The 19,921-nt window shown below is 41.0% G+C and overlaps 1 protein-coding gene and 1 long non-coding RNA gene across 9 annotated transcripts in view; one reads left to right on the top strand and one right to left on the bottom strand.

The window, feature by feature from the left end:
- Window positions 1–19,921, bottom strand: part of LOC135493048 (tetraspanin-18B-like) — a 228,892-nt gene that overhangs the window by 115,025 nt on the left and 93,946 nt on the right. The window lies entirely within an intron of this gene.
- Window positions 4,938–6,709, top strand: LOC135493050 (uncharacterized). The gene is made up of 4 exons (XR_010448175.1): window positions 4,938–5,026; window positions 5,698–5,833; window positions 5,957–6,037; window positions 6,271–6,709. It is a non-coding gene; the product is annotated as an uncharacterized LOC135493050 (long non-coding RNA).

Below are 19,921 nucleotides of genomic sequence, written 5' to 3'. Positions count from 1 at the left end.
AGCCGGCAATGGATCTTTCCCTACCCTTGCCCTTGGTGCAATGGATCACTCTAAGTCTGTTCAGAGGGGCGTAGTTAGAGGGGGGTGGGGATGGCAAATCCCCCTCCAAAACAACTAACTAATACCCTCCCTGTTTATGGATGTGCAGCCCTTAAGATGTGGAAGCTAGTGGAAGTGGAACCTAGTGGAAGTCGCAGCGAATGTGGATTTACACACTGACTCAGCAGCTAAGCACTTGTTCCAAGAGAAAGGGACTCTAACAGGAATGTGGCAGGAGAAAGTTACTGGCGAGTCCCTCAAGTCATCATGACCACGAAGTAAACTTTCAGGGTGAAATGTTTGCCTAGGTTTTATTGTCCCTATATGTCTCTTGACAACATCAGAGAATTAAAATCCACTTGACTACCATGATTCATCAACATTGTGGTCACGGTTGTACTGTAATGTTTTAGGCCTATTACGTCCAACGATCTATAACAACTCATAACCGATCACAAAAGTGTTTACCAGTACGGGCAGCGCTATTCAAAGACAGCAGCTCCCCTTTGTATTCTGCAATTTGGACAATAGGACAGCGCGTGAATGAAAAAAGCCTGATCAGATTTAGACTGGGCCAGTTGACATGTAGAATTCAAGACTGTGACCAGGTGATCGCAGCACTTCATTGCTGCTGCCTATTGGTCAACGGCTTTGTTCAGCCCCTTCATGTTGTCAACTTATCCACCCTTTAGCTAGCGCAGAGCGTTTGGTTTGTGCATTGGTCAGCTCCCGGTTAGATTGCAATAATGGCATTCTGCATGGTCTCCCTGAAAGTACCATTGCTCCACTCCAGCGTATTCAGAACTGGGCTGCCAGGATTGTCCTCCGTCTTAGGAAATCTGCGCACATAACCCCTGCCCTTCGGCAATTGCACTGGCTCCCTGTTAGGTCAAGGATCGAGTACAAGATCTCGCTGACTGCTTATAAGATCTATAGCGGTCTTGCACCACAATATTTCGATGGGTTTTTGAGTGCTGCACCTGGCCGACGAGAGACGCGGTATTCTGGGCTTGATCGGGTCTCCGTCAAAAGAACCCGAACTCGGCTAGGCGACCGGAGTCTCTCGTCTTGTGCACCTGTTCTTTGGAACGCCCTCCCTGGCCACGTCAAGGCATGCCAAAATATCACAAGTTTCAAACTTCAGCTAAAGACGTGGCTTTTTAAGAGGCACTTCTCTGAATGATGTTTTCGGTTTTGAACAGGGTGGCACCTTGATCAGGCTCATGGAAAGGCGCCGCCTATAAATGCTTTTCATTCATTCATTCATTCACTATTAAGAGTATTATTCGTGGGAGGAGCTATTATTGAGGCCTGGTCAAACCCACCAGACCTTATATCTGGGATTCTAGTGTATATACTTATTATACATCAACAGAAAGAGCTTGGATAGCTGATTACAATGGTGTAAAGTTAAATTGGAAAAGGAGAGCAGAATATTTTTAATATTTTGTAGAATATCGGCACTTTTTCAGAAAATCGCCCGGGAATAACTGACTACGCTGGAAAAAGGCTCCCGGGCCTGAACACCCCAAGCTAGTTTATGCATGATAGGATTCCATTAGTTTGTCCAATACTATGCCACTTAAAAAGGTTGTGGGATAATTAAGGCACGAGGGTATAGGTGGTGTCGAAGTGGGTGAAAATGTTGGAATCAGTGTGTGATGTATCTATGCAGGAGAACCTACCATAAAAATTTCATCAAAAACAAGTCACTCATAAGAGAGATATCACACATTTTGGCTTTCCACTTCTTGCCCCTGGGGGCCAAGTCAGGAATCAGATCGAACCAAAATTCAGTGGTCACCTGACCTGGGGGCTCATGTGTACAAAGGTTCAAGTTCACAGCCCTAGCGGTTTAGGAGTGTACCACTGTTTTTGAAATAGGATACACATAACGACGAGGAGGATGGACCCTGGTGGACAACGGACACTGTGGTGTTGCATAGACTCACCTACAGTGAGCCAAAAACATTGATTTGTAAATGAATTGGCCAGGGCCATTGTGCTCACCTGTCGATATGAAAGGGAGAGTATGAGGAAGAACTTGTCATTGTTAGGGGTTAATCATGCAATAGTTGTGGGATGGTGTGGTTTGTCTTGAAAAAGTGGAGTTAGTCATATTGTTTTCCGCGTGCACATGTTACTGACGTTGGAATAAGTGAATCGTTATTTGTGGGAGAAGCTGATAGATGTTCTCTAGCCAATTAAGACGGGTTTACATGTGTCTCAGCTATTCAGTGACTATTGAAAATAAACAGCGCATTCACATTTTGTAAAACCTGCTGTCATTGGCCGAGTATTTATCCTCGGCTTGCGATTAGAGAGAAATGTAGAAAAATATGATACAAGAACAATTGAAGCAAGGAATGCACAGTATAGAATATGATGCACTGAGTAACTGGGTAGCAGTTTGTATTCATTTTTGAGACAATAACATAGTTACAAGACAGCCCTATAGTCGGATTCATAAGTAAATGTCACTGCCCTTTTGGGCCGCTGCGCAAAAACTACTGGGCCGATTTCTTCAAAGTTTGGTTTTTCTTGAATCTAATTTCGGGACCCAAGAGGATTTTCATATTTCAGTAATAATGGTTAGGAAATAATTTTTTTTGTATGTACTGTGTGTACATTGACGTAGTGTATTGATTTTGACATTTTCTCCTCGGTACTGCTTATTTCTGGATGCATTTTGCTGAAATGTTCAGGTTAATTTTTTTTTCGTGTGTATCTTTAAAGCTGCCAAGTTTCATTTAGAACTATCCATCAAAAAAAAATCGGGCCCTCCAGATTCCCCCAAAATGGCCAAAGGGCTGCAAAGTTGACTATTTTTTTCTTTATAATTTGCAAATCTCTAACCTGGAAATTGTGTTGGGTCCTGAAAATAGATTCAAGAAAAACCAAACTTTGAAGAAATCGGCCCAATAGTTTTTGCACAGCGACCCAAAAGGGCAGTCAGTGACATTTACTTATGAATCCGACTATAGCCTAGGCCTAACTATAAAAGCACTGGTGACAGCTGTGCTACACTTTCATCATTATCATCATCTACTTTAGTCAACCAGCTCAGATGACCTTTCTTGGGGCAGTGATCGGTAACGGTGAACTCCTTCCGACCCAATAGGCAAATGTTTACATTCGTGTCTCCGTGTATCATAGATTCATGTGTATACTAACACCGTTGTTGTGTTGACACACTGACTGACTCTGACTGTGTACATTTCTACAGCGACGAAAAACGATCACAAAAATGGTTCTTTTTAAGCACTCGTGACATGTTTACAAAAATTAAAGTGTTTTTAGTGGAGGTTTACCTAATGAGTAGCGTCTGGGTGATTATAAACCATTAACTTGTGTTTAAAAGCCCACATTGTAACGAAAGGTTCCGGCTTGACGCTAATCGCCAATGACGCAGCTGCCATTTTGCCATACTCTCAAAACTTTGGGATCGTCAAATGCAATGGAAATCACATAATTTCTGACACACACTGCTACAATTCATCATTTTATTGTTCTTTCACAGTATTATTACGCCACCCCAATTCGCAAGGCAACTTGTACCAACTGGCTCTGCATTGACTATCCCCATTCCAAGCCGAAGAACAGTGTGACAAGTTTCTCATTTTACCTTCCAATCACAGTCAAAATTTTCTAAAACAACCGGCAATGAGGACAAACTAATAATCTCAAACCAATCACAAGAATGTAATCAACACATACGACCTCATCCGAAGAGCGGATGATTGAGTTTTAGGGTTGATTCAAGGTGATTTAATTCCTTCTTCGTCTTGCTTCAAATTCATATAATGGCTGTCTTCAATACTTGTAGTATGCAGATCTAGTGGAGCAGTACAACACTGCGCATCTGGGATACCCGACGGATTGCCTCGAACCGCGAAATTCAAAACTGCTGGCAATGTGCCAACTGACATTTTTGCACAATACCGCCACCTAGTGATATGAAACGAAATTAATCTATTTAATATCGAAACCTCTATATCAGGCCAACCTCTAAAACTTCATTTCAAACTTCAATCTGCTGGAATAAAGAAAATGGGCTTTTTTAACATTGACCTACTTATACCTGAATAGTAGGTCACACTGACCTAAATCTGTGTCAACATGTAGAGATGCCCAATAGGTGTCAACTTATCAAATTTAGAGAGTCTATGACCAATAGCAAAAAAACGTGCCATGATCAAAGACATTTTAGAGTTCGACCTCCGTGACCTTGAAATGAAGGTCAAATCAAAAACCTGTGTGATATGTGATGAACCTTTATTAGATACACCCACCATAAAATTTTCATCGCTCTAGCTTTAACCATAAGCTTCAAAATGACAAAAATAGGTTTTCAAAGAGCACCCCCTATATGGCAGACCAGCAGTCAAATTGCGCTGATTTTCATTCTGAAGGAAGGTCTTGCCTAGGGGTACCCACACACCAAGTATGAACTTTCTGGGTCAAGCGGTTAAGAAACGTGCCACGATTTTGTCAAAAGTTAACGACGGACGACGACGGACACCAGACGCCGCGGTATCGTATTAGCTCACCTGACAGGTGAGCTAAAAATGAAACGGCCAGGGGCCATTGTGCTCACCACAGCTGTTTCAGCTAAGCCTAAACATGACATCGAAATAAACCATTCTGCCTACTAGCCTGCTGCCCAACGATTGGTCCATGCGAAAAGCCTGTTAACCGCTATGTAAACATTGTCGCCAATACACATCTCACACATTATTGCAATACCCATTCAGCCAAAGGGTTAATGCATTGGCATCGTTCAAACATCAGCGCGCTTCTGTACACGTGCTCGAATTAGATACGACGGTTTTCATTGGCTCATAAGTTGTGTCACATGACCATTCACCCGGCAAGAAAATTTCATGAAATTTGGACCAAAATTAACGAAACAGTGGCGATTTCCATGTTTTTTATCGATTTTTCGACAAGTTACAGATTTTGGAATTCTTCAAGACTAGATAGCCGGGTAGGCATAATATCATATATCATAAATACCCCGGCTGTTTTGCATAACTCATTTCAGTTTCGTACAGAATCGTGCGTTTGTTCTGAAATTTCTCAAACTTTGATCTGCTCAAATTCAAAATGGCCGACTTGCAGACGGAGATTGAGATGGGGTGCCAAGTTCATCATACAATATCGAATTCCCTTGATTGTTATTTAGCAAAACGAGTTACTTCCAGTATTCATTTAAATCTTTACTTTTAAAATATATATCTATTTTATGTTAGTTTGCTGTCTATTCATGCAGAAAATGCATTTGAAAAACAAATGTCTAAAAATAGTTGAGTTTTGAAGTTCAATGGTCGGGTCTATTTTGGTGAAAGGGGTACAGCATGGGTAATAGTACAATAATAAGTCATGATCGTGCTTATGAACAAGCCATGAGTTAACATATACCATTGTTTATGTTGAAAATATCTTTACAGATGTAATTGATAAATATAGTCTTAAGAATTCGCCAAATATAGAAAAGTTCTTGGTATATTATCCACCTGTTAGCAAAATGAACTCGCTTATTGACCCACATTCCAGTTTGTTGTGGTATTTTTGTACAGGGTGATGCCAAAACAGTGCCTTTTGTTGACTGGTAAAGAGTCCTTCAGTTACTAAAATGCCTTTTTCCTTTAATTTCAGCTGGTTGCATGGTGTGTACTGCAGATAACTTCTCGACTTAATCCGGCTGATGTGATGCTTTAGTTGATTCGAGAGGCTACATGTATATAGGCCCAGTACGTCGACATCATTGATCCGGCAGTGAAGAAGATAAGTGGTAAGTTGAGCGATGTTTCCCTTCATCTATGTATTCACAAACAGATGATTGAAATCATTATACTGTATTCCCGTAGGCTTTGTATGCATGTATTCTATTCTAATAAATTACTCTTTATTTCAGGTTCAGCCTCCAAGATGTGTCACCAGAAATGCAACCGACATTATAGACAGGCGTGATTACTACTCTGATTTTGGACTGATGGTAAGTTCCGAGGCTATTTTGATTGCAATTAAATATTATTTGAATCTACATTGAAATAAAAGTGGACATCTGTAGGATACTTCCTTTCTTTCTCTAGATTCAACACTGGTCAGTGTCAGAATTGAATTAGAATAGAAGCTGTGTCTGTTGGAGCCACCCCCAGTTACCCCCCCCCCCCCCCCTCCCCCATTTAGCCACTGCCATTATGTTTACACTCGCCTTTACAATTCCAGGTATACTCGTCTTCAAAATGGACCTGACTAGGAATGATGATGGTGACTTCCCTCCTCAGAAAAAAGCTCGGTTGGATTCGAAAGTTGGTGCAGGCGGTCATTAGCGATATTTCGGTCGTAAACGCAAGAAGTCCAAGAAATCCACTGACAAATCAGGAAAACGTATATTCAATGTCGGCGACACGTGTTTGTTCAGATTGGACTCAAAAGTTTATCTTGGAACCATTCTTAGTCAAGTTGATGAACATCATTTCCAAATTGAGGACTAGACAGGAACAGTGCGCACCTTCATTTGTCTGTCACTTTGATTAAAAGAAAGTTAAAGTTGAAACTTCTATAGCAAGGAATATGAAGATGTGAACTTTGTATTATTATTTTTTGAATGTATGAGTCTATTGAATGTAAATTAAATGCATATTGTGAATAATTAATAATAATAATATTGTGTACATTGAAATCATGACTTTTAATTTTTGTGTACTGGTACTGCCTTGATATGTTGTCCTCTGTGACTGTTGTCTCATCTCTCGGAATAACAAGACCCCAAGCTGGATGAGACACCTACATCCCCTGCATATAAAAGATAGGTTGTGACATAATATCCTCTGTGACTGTTGTCTCATCTCTCTTAATAACAAGGCCTCAAGCGGGATGAGACAACTACATCCCTTGCCTATGATAATAAAGGTTGTAACATATAATGTCCTCTGTGACTGTTGTCTCATCTCTCGGAATAACAAGGCCTCAAGCTGGATGAGACAACTACATCCCTTGCCTATGATAATAAAGGTTGTGACATGTCCTTGGTGACTGTTGTCTCAACTTCACTCCCGGAATTACAAGACCCCAAGCTGGATGAGACACCCGTTGTCCTGCCTATGATATCATAGGTTGTGACCTGTCGATTTTTGCAACTAACTGTCTCATCTTGGTAGGCCTACAATAGGACACATTTGTCCTGCCTATATATACTATAGGTTAAGACCTGTTCTTTGCGACTATTTGTCTCATTTGTGTACAACAGGGCACCAATCTTTCATACCACAACATAAGTAATGGGCATGGCATTTTCAAATGACGACCATTCTTCACAACGAATAACGAAGTAGGCCCTTTTAAAATGCCTTTTATTTGTCTTTGCCTGAGTGCAAACCTAATCTAATCACAGCCATACAAAGCTATGTTATATGCAGAATATTAAAATGCTTTTTACAGAAGAATTGGTATCTGGGCTGAAACATAATAGAGGTGCAAACAATCATCAATATTTTTACAGAAAAACTCCATCAAAGTCATCTTTTATACACTACACAGTGCAGGCCCAAGCCTATCCAAGATGGCAGCCGGAATATAATACACAAAGCTTGGTTCAGGTCAAGTTGGTTCTAATAAACGCATGCAATCTTAATTACTACTAACACAATTAAGGGGCATACATGGGTGGATTCAGGCCTTTTATGTAATCCTTAAGCGGTTGGGGTGAGGAACTGGGTTGTTTATTGGGGTAGCAATTAACACCTTCATGCCAGCACCTCCCTAAAAAGCGGCGTCTGGTGCCGTCTGATTAAACTTGTGTTTCTATTCTAGCTGAAACAGCTGTGTCACCGTATAGATATTTGGTGCTTTTGAATTCATCCGAGTTAAGAGACATTGTATATGTATAGTATATAGGTCAAATCAAAGTCGGTATGACATGTGATGTATCGTTGCTTGGAGCAAGTACCATAAGAATATCATCAAAAACAAGTCACTAATAAACGAGATATTGCACTTTTTACCTCTTTTAGTTTTGGCCTTCTGGTGGCCAAGTTGAGTACCAGATTAGATCGAAATGCGCTGTCCGAGGTAACATGACGTAGGGAGTCATGTGTACAAATTTCAAGTTCTTATCTTTAGTGGTTAAGAAACGTGCCATAGTTACAATCAAACGACCAACTGACGCCATGTGACCTCTGTGACCTTGAAATGCAGGTCAAATCAAAAACTCATGTGATATGTGATGTATCCTTGCTAGGAGAACCTACCATAAAAATGTTATTGAAAACGAATCACTAATAAGCGAGCTATTACACTTTCTAGGTTTTCACTTTTGGCCCCCTGGTGGCCAAGTCGAGAATCAGACCAGACTGAAATCAGGGTCAGAGGTCAGCTGACCTAGGGGGTCCTTTGTACAAAGTCTCAAGTTCATAGCCTTAGGGGCTAACAAACGTTCCACAGTTACGCTCAAATGGCCAATTTACGCCATTTGACCTCTGTGACCTTGACAAGTACGTCAAATCAAAAACCCGTATCATATGAGATGTATCCTTGCTAGGAGTATCTACCATAAAACAGTCAATAGAAGGAGCAGAGACAACATGTTCTTACAGACTATTCTAATCGAATACCACCCAGTTTTAAAAGAAGTGAAGCCTAATATTAGTATTGCTGCAGTGTTGAAAGTGTTTAAAGGAATGGCCTCTAGTTCTAGTTTGAATGATGGTCAATGAAGTCTACAGAGAGGTTGCCCCGTATTATTTTGAAAAGTGTAGCGATAGTTTAACTCTTGCAGGCGAAGTTGATAAGATGGGTGGCTGATGGATGAGATTAGTTAGGTGGCTCGTCTTAGGACCTGTTCGATTCTCTCAATGTCTTTTGCCAGCTTGGGGTGCCACACTTCCTGGGCATATTCGAGGTGAGGACGGACGAGGGTTAGTTTGATTATGACGTATTTGTCTCTGCTTGTGAAAGTTCTTCTTATTGTGGCTAGCATTTGGGATGATGTCTTAACTGGGTGTCTATAAACCGAAGATAGAAGACCGAAGACCGAAGATGGAAGATCTATAAAACGAAGATCCCACCAACTATAAAGCGAAGACCCTACTTTATAAAACACTTTTTCTAGTTAATAAAAATGTGTTACATGCGAAACGGGTTCCTTGGCCGATCTGGCTGTCTCTTTCTGCACACAGGGTGTACGCTTCAGTCTAAGGTGCTCGCAAACAGGTCGAGCACGCCGCCATACAGTATAGAACCTGTTTTTAGCGTATGGTGAGTGTGATACGGGGCATAGCTTAATGGTTAAGGTATGATCTCAATGATCCTATTTATGCAAGCGAGTGGGTTCGATCCGCGGATAGGTTGCTTTTTGTCTTTAAATTTATAAATTCGTTTTTATTTTTATTTTTTTATATATATTTATAAATACTCTGTGTTTTTACCACAAAATGATTCCCCATTGCATGGGCCTACTGGGAAAAGGACCTGGTCTTGAACGAATAGCGACGAATTTTTCTTCTCTAAATTGGGCCTTGTAGAGGCCTTTAAGATCTACTATCAGAAATAGAATCATGTGGATAGGGATATTGCCCTAACCACACCCGGCGGGGGTGGTCTTCTAGGTAATAATTGATAAATATTGATAGTGGTAGGTCTTATCCCTGTATACCGGCGGGTAGGTCCTTACCGGTCCAGAAAACTAGGTCCGCCTGCTAAAATTGTGAAGAATAGAAGATACCCTAGACAAAAGTCCGATGACCGCTAAAATCGCTGAGATCCAGTTCTCAGCATGGTGAGGTTTGTTGCCCAAGGCCCCACTTAGAACTGCAAATTGACATCAGGGATGGTAATGCTTGTCGTGATTTCACCCTTACTGTCCCTGTTGTATGTACACCATTCTTACAGCTAGTGCGTACAAACAGTAGATGGACTGACTTGGAATGTTGACAAGAGATTGTTTATTATTAGTGATGACGAGAACAGGCTGGTTTCACTCAAACTAGCCTATACTGCAACATACACATTGTACTGGGTATCATCCAAATGCCAAGGTGGGCCGCATGGTTCAGAGCTGGTGATGTTTGGTGGATGTCATGAACTTGGCAGGATTCTTGTCTTCTAGCGCCTGCTCATGTTTTTATTGCTGCTGCTTGCCACCAGCAAATATTGGATGAGATTGCAGCAAAATTCTGGTTTTGACGAGTGATGTTTTATTTTATACTTGAAAACAGCCTTTGGAAAAAATGTGAGTCATGAACATTTGAGTATAAGTATAAGGAAGGTATAGGGTCTTCGCTTTATAGTTGGTGGGATCTTAGTTTTAGAATAGGGTCTTCGCTTTATAGTAGGTGGAGTCTTCGTTTTATAGTAGGGTCTTCGCTTTATAGTTGGTGGGGTCTTTGTTTTATAGCAGGGTCTTCGCTTTATAGTTGGTGGGATCTTTGTTTTATAGTAGGGTCTTTGCTTTATAGTTGGTGGGGTCTTAATTTTATAGTAGGGTCTTCGCTTTATAGTTGGTGGGATCTTCGTTTTATAGTAGGGTCATCGCTTTATAGCTGGTGGGGTATTCGTTTTATAGTAGGGTCTTCGTTTTATAGTTGGTGGGATCTTTGTTTTATAGTAGGGTCTTCGCTTTATAAATGGTGGGATCTTCGTTTTAGAATAGGGTCTTCGCTTTATAGTAGGTGGGGTCTTCGTTTTATAGTAGGGTCTTCGCTTTATAGTTGGTGGGGTCTTCGTTTTATAGATCTTCCATCTTTGATCTTCGGTTTATCGACACCCGTCTTAACTATGTTAGTGATGTGGTTCGAGAAGTCGAGGTGGTTGTCAATTCATACTCCCAGATCCTTATATACCGTCGTATGCTCCAGCGTTCTGCTTTCACCTTTACTATTCTTCATTTGGTAAACGTTTGGATGTGTCTGTTTCCTATGTGCAGGTGTTCACACTTGGGTGGTTGGAAGTTTAACCCTTTTGGACCCAACACCTAACCCACCCATCTACCCAGGCCCAAAATGGGGATTTTTAAAGCTTTTTTCTGCTGGCCTTGTGTGTTAATAATAAGAGAGATAGAAGAAAATGACTGCTTGGGTTGGATAGACAACTCAATGGAGAATATTTTGGTGGGAAAAAAATTTGTTTTAATGCTAATGAGGTCATGTGACCTCATTAGCATATTCTCAAAACTGTCCGGAAGTGATTTTTTTACTTTGAAAATTCTTGGTTCTCTTAGTTTCAAGAACCACCAACAAAAACTGCATGGAATAGGTAGGGGGGTGGGTCATCCTTTTTTCAATTATCTTCGAAATTATGATTTTGGGGACATTTTCCTCATTTTTGGGCGAAAACGTCAAAATCTGACGAAAACGACATAATTTCATATTTCAGCCAAAATAAAAGGTAACAAGAGGCCCAAGGGCCTGGCGCTCAGCTGGATGTCCTAATAACATAGGACTGAGGTTGTAAAGTAGTAAATATCGGCTTTATACTACTGTTTGAAGGTCAAGAGAACACGTTTATACCACTAAAATTTCCAATGAAGAGCTGCCAGCTGGATGAAATATGATTGAACAAATCAGCCATGGTATGTAAATATTACAGGAGGCAACGGAAGATATCCCTAGTTCAGTATGTTGTATCGGTAGCTTTACAGAAAAGAAGTGTCAGAGAGGATGAGACTTCTCCATGGACAACTGTGGTATGTTCAGGCTTGGTAGCACAGCACAAGGATACAAAATGCTGTCTGTAATTGAGAGGTATCCTGATTTAACAGAGGTCAAAATAAATAGAAATGACCAGTTTGGGACTAACACCACTGTCTTTTTTTTTAATAAGGTAGAGATTACAGGAGTCAACAAAATTAATTTTATTGAGAGAAATTGACCTGTCCTGCAGGTGATTGGAATTTACAATACAAAGGGTCGTTTTTCATGACATTGTGCTCTACTGCGTATCCCTAGTGAGTCGATCTGGAACCAATCTATCCTTGGCGCAGACAGGTTCAAATTGGCTATATCTTGAATTGCGATGAAAATCTAATGCAATAAAGGAGCAATATCGAAGAGACAAATTAATCAAACCAATTGTCTACAAACTCGGACCCTGCAATGGCGTGATGTATGCTTGCATATAAAAGTATATCAATTGGTCGATAGAGATGATGAGGAAATGTCAATATGCCTCATTCCTTAGTCAGCAATATGCCCCTTTTTATACGGAGAAGAAGGAGAACCCTGATAGGCCTTCACATGTCGGCTTCCAAATGGCTCGAACCAACTGCACTATCATCACTACTATAACTTTAAAATGCGTGCTCCTCCTACATGTAGCAATGTCTTGGCCAAAAAGGCACTTAGTCGACAGGCAAGCTACAAGTTCAGCACCGTGAGCAGCTCCTTGGTAAGGCCATGTCAGGTTCCGCGCGCCTCTTCAGATACATCAAGTATTGAAAGCTGTGGTGAGCACATAAAAAGACCATGGTCACCTTAATTTGAAAATCCCTTCATAATCAAGGGCTACCTCTGACTAAAACACAACCCATAAACAATAGACCACCTCCTAACTGCGGGAAAACCCAAGTCCAGCAACCAAAAGTACCAAAAAATTCATTTTTGTTTACATTTGAACTGCACACTATGCGTTTGTTTACAATTTCATTTCCCGCGAAATATCGAAAAGAAAATCAGGTGACCAGCAATCGTGGATTGAAAATAACATTAACCTGGGTTCAGCAGGTCGGCAGGTATATCGGCTGTTCCAATCATCCCCCTACAGCCAGCTGTTCAAAAGGTAATGTTGTTCACCCCACAGGGAGTGCAGGTAATTGATTAAGCCCCTGCATAACTTAACAGTAATGCCTTGGCTTCTGTGAGTGGTAAGGAGAATTGACAGTGCCCTATTAAGAATCCCTCATTACTGCTCCGCTGAAGTAAATTTTTGAATAAAACGAAGACGTTGCATCAGGGTAAGGTGTCACCACCATTCATGCAAAATTTCAAGGCGATCCAACGCCTCTTAAGTGTGACTTTATTCGTCCCCCTTCTAATATTATTATATAGAAGATTTAGACCAGCGATGACGTCATTTCTGGTGATTCCCTACTCTGTCCAATGAGCGCTTTTTAAAGTGTGCCATTTGGCATGTATTAGCATGCAATGTATTTTATCAGCGCTGCCAATTGCCGAACAGAATGCCGTAGCTCCGTCAATTTTGAGTCAATTTTTATGGGAGTAACATTATTGTGTTGCTTAAAACATCTACTTTTTACTCATGTAAGAATCATAGTACTAAAAACTAATATGCAAACAGAATCATGCCGATTCACTGCACATACTGTGGGAATTCTCCACTTCAAAATACATCGCGAACAGAGCGTGCACTTCCGATATCGTTTTCACAGAATTGTGGCCAAATTTTCAAGAACTAATTTCTGAAAGTATTCCCTTAAGACCTTACGACTACCCACTGAATGGAACGAGTGATAATATCGCCTACTTGACTACTTTTTAGCAGAAAATTGGTTACTTGTTGCAAAATCAATCTTCCATCTTTAGACTGGTCACAGTGGGTATGCTGAAATATAGCCTGGTTCCTTGGCCAATTCAATTCGCAGAATACAACTGCGCAACTATACGTCATAACCTGGGCTTTTGAATCGTCCAAAAATCTGTAAAATGTGCCTGTAGCGCTAACTGGCGGTGAAAACTAAACTAATTCCATTACAAGTCAAAATGAAAAATTATTAAAAAATATTCGGCCAGATTTGAAAACAATATTTCCTCTGTGGACCAAGGTATAAAGGAAAGAAGTTTAAACTTCCCGATGACCTCATTCGCCGAATGTAGGTCGGATCGTGCTGATTTTTGGTTTCTTAGTTCCCCTTGGGCTACTCCTATATTAGCAGCGTCAACAAAGTGCCTAGGTCTTACAGTTACAAAATGCCCAAAATTGACATGGAAGGATGGCAGGAAGGACGGACACCATTCCCTTAGTAATATGACCAGCTTCGCTGACTTTGTCAGCTGAGCTAGAAACCAACTCTTTTGTTTTTATATCTTTATTATAACTATTAGAACTTTGAAACTGTGATAAACAAATTGTTTATACCTGATATTTAGGTGAAAAAATACAAGATCACCCTGTTTTTGAATTTTTCACACCCGCAACTGCGACATGTAAGATTGTATGATTCATGGTCCGAGTGGTCGAACTCCCAGTCCGAATCAATGTTTTCCCCATCTGACAGCTCTATATCGTCACCCCCCAGGTCTAAATCGGACTCGCTATCAACATCGAGCGCCGCAAGAACATCTTCGGTAGACAATTGTGCTTTCCGTTTTGCCGCCATATCGCCGCGCTGCTGCTCTACAATGCATGGAGTACAAATGTCTACTAAGGCCGAGACTGGTTTCATTGATTGTAGACATTGGTTTGATAGGCAGTTCGAAGATGGCAGCACCGTAATTTGCTAGTTATCAACCATCTTCTGCATCAACCGCCCCGCGGTTGCTCGGGTAATTGCGGTGGGTCAAGATCAACCGTGTCACGGTTGCTCAGGTCCGAAAGGGTTAAGAGCCACAGTCAAGACCACACATGCAGACTGCCCAGATCGAGCTGTATGGAGACCGTGATGGCAGTGTTTGAGGATTCACACACTTTTGCATCGTCCGCAAACAGCCGCAAGAAACATTGACCGCCGCAGGCAGGTTGTTGATATAGATGACAAAGAGACCAAGACCGAGGACGCTACCCTGGGGGACACCGCTTGCTACACAGACAGTTTGGAGACCGCACCACCAACATCTACGAACCAAGTTCTACCTGCCAAAAAGTCTGCCAGCCATAGGAGGACATGACCCCCAATACCGAAACTCTATTTTAGACAGTAGTCTCAGGTGTGGAACAAAATCAAAATCAACAGAATCAATTTTGGTCAAAATTGTCAAAAATGTTCTAATTTTAGTCATATTTTTAGTTTTATAGTTATTAATAAGGAAATACCGATAAAGGTCAATTTCACTATCATCACAAGTTTATATGGGTTTTTTTTAAATTCCTAGATACCTTTTTGATACTAATATAACCCTTCAGGGGAATGTTCCCTATCGTCTGAAATAAACTGATAGAGGTGATGAATAACAAACTATATGCCCATTACATAGACAAGTAAAGTTACCCGTGGTATGGCTTAAGCCACAACCACATTAGCAATTTTTCTTCAGCAAGATATGATAACACCAGATGTCGGGTGGAGCTACATGGAGAACTAAACTTACTGTGTCGTCCAGACTAAACATGAATTCTCCACAACACTTCCTAAAGATTCAGTGGGAAAGAGAGTCCAGATCAAAATTACTCGTTTACTGGCCTCTCTTTAGCAAGGAGGGTGCTTAAGGTTGGGTTACAGCATATTTCACAATTCAAGTGCCTGTTTTATACACCAAACCTAAAATGCAAACGCCATAAAACTTTCCAACTTGTACAAAAATACGCCCCAAATTAATTTACAATATAGACCTAGGTCAAGTTTTTACATTACAACCCACCCAGAATGTAGAAATGCTTGTTTTCCCCTCAATGCTGTTGAAAACACTGGTCAAAAAGTGGTGCTGCACCATCCACATTACAAATAGTGACCACCTGGAGTGACAACATGTTGCTTGAAAATAGAACAGGCAGCTCAGACAACAACACTGGTGGAAAGTATCAAATTACTTGAATAAGAAAAGTTGTTGAGTTGACCACACTATTCACAGGTATGTTCTGAGGTCTGGATGGAATTAAAATTTCCATTAAAAATTGCTAATCTGGTTGTGGCTTTATAGGTCGTAGACCACATTCCTGGTGTAAGGTTTGTTGTTGACTGTGGTGAAGGTGAGGACTTTTATGGTGTCCAAAGATTTGGCTCTAGAGAGGGCGACGTAAAGTTGTCCATGTGTGAAAACTGGCTCGGTTAAGTCTATTCCTACGTAATGTAGCGTTTGGCCTTGACTCTTATTGATGGTCATAGCATATGCTGCACGTAGAGGAAATTGTCTGCGACAAAGTTGGAATGGAAGTGGTGTATCCGATGGTGTCATTGTGATCATGGGGATGAATACGTCTTTGTTGGCATTTTTCGCAGTCATAATTTTACATGTTTCTGCCCGTTTAATTTAAACAACCAGTACCAGGTCATGGTGCATAATATAGTAATCTCCAATATCTTAACATTTTGTAATCATACCTGTAACAGAAAGGACGGATAATTACCAACAAGAGGCCCAAGGGCCTGGCGCTCAGCTGGATGACCTAATAACATAGGACTGAGAGTGTAAAGTAGTAAATATCGGCTTTATACTACTGTTTGAAGGTCAAGAGAACACGTTATATCACTAAAATTTCCAATGCAGAGCTGCCAGCTGGATGATATATGATTGAACTAATCAGCCATGGTATGTAAATATTACAGGAGGCAACGGAATATATCCCTAGTTCAGTATGTTGTATCGGTAGCTTTACAGAAAAGAAGTGTCAGAGAGGATGAGACTTCTCCATGGACAACTGTGGTATGTCCAGGCTGGGTTGTACAGCACAAGGATACAAAATGCTGTCTGTAATTGAGAGGTATCCTGATTTAACAGAGGTCAAAATAAATAGAAATGACCAGTTTGGGACTAACACCACTGTCTTTTTTTTAATATGAGGAAGGCTCAGGCCTTGATAGGGAGCTCTTCGTTAATAGGGCTGGTGAGCGAGACGACTCGGTGGGGGGGGGGGGGGGTTATATAGTTAGGATGATGCCATCATGGCAGTTTACCGAAGAAGCAGTTGGCTAGCACACAATGTCAATGATTGATGGCGAGTAGTTGGTGGGTGGGAGAGGGGGGATATAGTTAGGATGATGCTATCATGGCAGTTGACCCAATAGACGCTGTCGCAGTATAGAAAATAAGTGGGGAGAATGTGGGAAACTAAACACAACAGGAGAAGGATAGGTATTTTTGCCCGGAGATAAGCATAATGATCCCAAGACCCAAGTGTAATTAAGATTTATATTCTAATTCAAAGAGACCAACGTCGCCTAGACATACAGTCATGCATAGACTGATGTAGCACAATGCATGAGACACCCTGTATAACGCAAATTTGAAAAAATTTCACCTCTATGCCTTATAACTTCAAGATTAACACCTGATCACTTGGTCAAACTTGGTCAGATGTATTCTACAATACAAGAGACATGCTATTCAGAAATGTATTGGTTTGTGTGAGAGTAACGTACTGCCAAGTCTACAGCCGCTGGAACAGGGGTATGCATGAAATGACGTCGCGTCATTTTTGGAGGCAGGTAGGCCTGGCCTCCGCACCGGCTTGTGAGACCTGAGGGCAGCGCGTGCGTTTGAGTTAAGTGCGCATGCGCTTTCTACGGAAAATTAAAATGGCCAGTGTTGTGGACGAGTGATTTCAGGTTTCACGGTAGGATTTTGACATGGAAACGGGGAAATAGACATTGAGACCAATGTACTTTCAAGATTATTGCATTATTAATGGAACCAGACCGTTGACATATTGTCACACCCCATGATATTGACGAAATTGTCGTCGAAACGGGCAGCCCCGGACCGATCATGTTGGTGCGCTTGAAACTACGGAAAAGTTAGCAGACGGAAAATCTTTTGCGGAATTTTGCCAGTTCAAAGCACGATTTCATCGCGGAAAGAGAAAAATAATCTCTGGCAGCAATGCAGATTGTTGTTTAATGCATTTCGATTCGCCCCAGGGTATCGTTACACTTTGATTCGGCCCTGTTTTGACGAAATCTTCAACCGAACAGCGGCTTCTCTGCGTAAACATCGTAGCGTCCCGCTGAATTGTTTGGAAAAAGAAAATCTCTCCCCAGGTAAATTGCTGTGCATTAGCGTATACGATTCGCGTGCAAAAATGTCACCTGGGTGTGGAGGTTTTCTGGTTCCGGGTCAAGTTTTTTTCGTTGATGGTATACACACTCTCTCTAACCATAAAGCTCGCTAGAGCTCCCTAATAAGGTAAAGATTACAGGAGTCAACAAAATTAATTTTATTGAGAGAAATTGACCTGTCCTGCAGGTGATTGGAATTTACAATACAAAGGGTCATGACATTGTGCTCTACTGCATATCCCTAGTGAGTCGATCTATCCTTGGTGCAGACAGGTTCAAATTGGTTACATCTTGAATAGATTGAATTGCGATGAAAATCTAATGCAATAAAGGAGCAATATCGAAGAGACAAATTAATCAAACCAATTGTCCACGGACTCAGACCCTGAAATGGCGTGATGTATGCGTGCATATAAAAGTATATCAATTGGTCCGATAAAGATGATGAGGCATGTCAATATGCCTTGTTCCTTAGTCAGCAATATGCCCCTTTTTATACGGAGAAGAAGGAGAACCCAGATAGGCCTTCACATGTCGGCTTCCAAATGGCTCGAACCAACTGTACTATCACTACTATAAATTTAAAATGTGTGCTCCTCCTACATGTAGCAATGTTTCGGCCAAAAAGGCACTTAGGCGACAGGCAAGCTACAAGTTCAGCACCGTGAGGAGCTCCTTGGTAAGGCCATGTCAGGTTCCGCACACCTCTTCATATACATCAAGTATTGAAAGCTGTGGTGAGCACATAAAAAGACCATGGTCACCTTAATTTGAAAATCCCTTCATAATCAAGGGCTACCTCTGACTAAAACAGCACCCATAAACAATTGACCACCAATTTGACCCCAGCTCCTAACTGTAGGAAAACCCAAGTCCAGCAACCAAAAGTACCAAAAATACATTTTTGTTTACATTTGAACTGCACACATGCGTTTGTTTACAATTTCATTTCCCGCGAAATCTCGAAAATCAGGTGACCTGCAATCGTGGTTTTGATTTGGGTTCAGCAGGTCAGCAGGTATACCGGCTGTTCCAATCATCCCCCTACAGCCAGCTGTTCAAAAAGTAATGTTATTCACCCCACAGGGAGTGCAGGTAATTGATTAAGCCCCTGCATAACTTAACACTATAACAGCAATGGCTTGGCTTCTGTGGTAAGGAGAGTTGACAGTTTTTTTACGGGAGTAACATTATTGTGTTGCTTAAAACGTCTACTTTTTACTCATGTAAGAATCGTAGTACTAATAATAACTTCAACTTATTTTCCGGTTATGATAACACAACACGCATCTTTATGATCATGATCTTTCTCAAACTAACTGAATGACCTAATCGCCTTGGCCGCACAACCACATATCAATCCGCCCCGACGATCAACAACAAAGTTTTCGTGCTTTTAAAGTTTTAGCTGTCAACATCAATGGCTATAATATACTCCTGCAGAATAGTAGAATTAATAGAACTAATTTCCGAAGTTTCCAATTGTTTGAACACAAATCAGAACATCACCCATCAGCTGGACTCAGATCTGCATAAATTACGATAAATAATGAGGTCGTCGCTTCAATTTCGCAAAGAAAGTTGACTCCATTCGAAGGTTGTTTTGACCAAATTCCGTTGAACTCATCGTTATGAGGGCATTTGAACACATTCTCGTTGATCTTTTCGATAATCGTGTGAAGTTTCGTACCAAAATACATTTCCGTAAAGGCTTAAATAAGAAAATTTGTCACTTACAAATCATCGCTCCGGTAGAAATAAAAAGGTCGCCGCCATTTTCTTGATGATAGTTCTCCAGGTAACCTCGGCGGGAAATTTAAAGCGGGGTCATCCGGGGTCAAACAACAGTTTTGCTCACTACCGCCAACTGGTGATATAAATCGACACTAATCTATTTTATATCAAAACTTCTGTATCATGAAGACCTTTTCGACTTTATTTCAAGCTTTTATCTGCTGGAATAGAGCGTCAAAAAATTGTTTTTTCATTTACGCA

This window comes from Lineus longissimus, chromosome 8 (genome assembly GCF_910592395.1).
Source record: "Lineus longissimus chromosome 8, tnLinLong1.2, whole genome shotgun sequence".
NCBI lineage: Eukaryota > Metazoa > Nemertea > Pilidiophora > Heteronemertea > Lineidae > Lineus > Lineus longissimus.
This window is presented reverse-complemented; position numbering and strand designations above follow the sequence as displayed.